Below are 2,275 nucleotides of genomic sequence, written 5' to 3' on the forward strand. Positions count from 1 at the left end.
ATCCGAGTTATCTAAAATAGGTGGGACCGTATCATCAGCAGTACCTTCAGAACACCAATCTATCAAACCATTGTCGGCCGATTTAGTAAATGTTTCTTTTAACAAATATTCTTCCGCAATGGTTTCAACCCATTCAACTTCTTTACTTTCTTCATGTTTACTGGGTTGTTTGCCTATACTAAAGACGTTCAGTTCCAAAGTCATATTGCCAAAAGAAAGCTTCATGACACTATTCCTACAATTGATCAATGCATTAGAAGTTGCAAGAAATGGGCATCCTAAGATGACCGGAATCTGAGATGGTGAATTGGAAGCCGGATGTGTGTCCAGTACGATAAAGTCAACAGGAAAATAGAACTTGTCTACTTGGACCAACACATCTTCGATAATTCCTCTAGGGACCTTCACTGACCTGTCAGCTAATTGTAAGGTCACAGTTGTTGGCTTTAACTCACCCAACCCGAGTTGCTCATATACCGTATATGGCAACAAGTTCACACTCGCTCCTAAATCTAGCAATGCTCGCTCAATCCTAAAATTGCCAATGATGCACGAGATAGTTGGGCAACCTGGATCCTTATATTTAGGAAGAATGTTATGCTGTAAAATTGCACTCACATTTTCAGCCAGAAATGCCTTCTTCTTGACATTTAAACGACGCTTGACAGTGCACAAATCTTTTAAAAATTTTGCATAAGAAGGCACTTGTTTGATTGCATCAAGAAGAGGTACATTGATTTTTACTTGCTTAAAAAGCTCAAGAATTTCAGAGTTTGGTTCAAGCTTTTGCAAGGGCTTTAATCTTTGTGGAAATGGTGCAGGAAAAGGACATTCAATTTTTTCAGTAGATGTTGGTGCTTCGGTTTCTTCATTATCCTTTTCTTTTGTCTTGGGAGGGTCAGAATCAGGTATGACTTGTGTTTGTTCTGGGACTGGTCGGTCAATAACCTTTCCACTTCGCAAAGTTATTATACTCTTTGCTTGTTCTTTATGCAAAGTTGAAGATGATGCATTGCTACCGCCATAGACTTGAGGATTAGGTTGTGGTTGAGCTGGTAGCTTGCCTTTCTCTTGAGCACTTAAAGCAGTGGTCAGCGTTGTCAGTTGATTTCTTAATTCATCATTGATTTTAGCTTGACCTTGCATGAAAGATTGCAAAATTTCTTCGAGACTGGATTTTTGAGGGGGTGCATGTGCATAATGAGGGTGCGGAGGTGGAGGAGTTGGGTTATATACTTGTTGAGGTTGGTCATTCCTCCACCTGAAATTTGGATGGTTCTTCCATCCAGGGTTGTAAGTACCCGAAAAAGGATTATTGAAAGATTTTTGATAGGTATTCATAACATTGGCCTGATCGTGCAAGACTTCCTTGAATGCGGGTATTGTGGGGCAATCAGTGATGAGATGGCCAGGCATCTCGCAAATCCTACAACACTCGCTGTTATGTTCTACGGTCTTGACGGGTTCAATCCTTCTAAGTTCAATTTCCTCTACCTTCCTAGTAAGGGCTGCCATTTTAGCTTGAATATCATCTTGAGTATTAAGGTTGTAAAGGCCCCCGTGTGGAATGCTAGTAGGCTTAGGCAAAGGTTTATTCACTCTATCCCCTGTATCCCATAATTGTGCAGTCTCTGCGAGAGAGTCTAAATAGTCCCATGCCTCATCGGGTTGCTTTTCCAGAAATAGACCATTGCACATAGTCTCTATAAATTGTTTCAACTGTGGAGACAACCCTTCGTAAAAGAAACTAATGGTTCTCCATGTTTCAAACCCATGATGAGGACAAGAGAGAAGCAAATCTTTAAATCTCTCCCAGCATTCATAAAATGTTTCATGGTCTTTTTGTTAGAAATTACTAATGTGCCTTTTCAAAAAGTTAGTCCTTTGTGCGGGAAAGAATTTTTTCAAGAATTCTCTTTGCATATCATGCCATGTTCCTAGCAATCTAGGTCTCAAGGAGTTCAGCCATGTTTTGGCTTTATCCTTCAAGGAAAAAGGAAACAAGGTTAATTTAAGGACATCTTCTGATACATTTGGCACTCTAAATGTGATACTAATTTCCTCAAAATCCTTAAGGTGAAGATAAGGGTTCTCAGATTCTATTCCATGATACTTGGGCAGCAGTTGAATTACTCCTGGTTTGATTTCAAAGTGTCCTACATTTTCAGGAATAATCATGCATGAAGGTTGACTAGTCCTAGTGGGATGTAAGTATTGTCGAAGTGTCATAACTGGGGGTCTACCTTCATTACCATGGTGACTTCCTACATCATCA

At 39.9% G+C, this 2,275-nt stretch overlaps 1 pseudogene; it reads left to right on the top strand.

The window, feature by feature from the left end:
- Positions 1-1,768: 1,768 nt before the first annotated feature.
- Positions 1,769-1,866, top strand: LOC120107359 (small nucleolar RNA R71; annotated as a pseudogene).
- The last annotated feature ends 409 nt before the right edge of the window (positions 1,867-2,275 follow it).

Source organism: Phoenix dactylifera, chromosome 10 (genome assembly GCF_051530095.1).
Source record: "Phoenix dactylifera cultivar Ajwa chromosome 10, Ajwa_hap1_PhDact_Kaust_v1.1, whole genome shotgun sequence".
Classification (NCBI taxonomy): domain Eukaryota; kingdom Viridiplantae; phylum Streptophyta; class Magnoliopsida; order Arecales; family Arecaceae; genus Phoenix; species Phoenix dactylifera.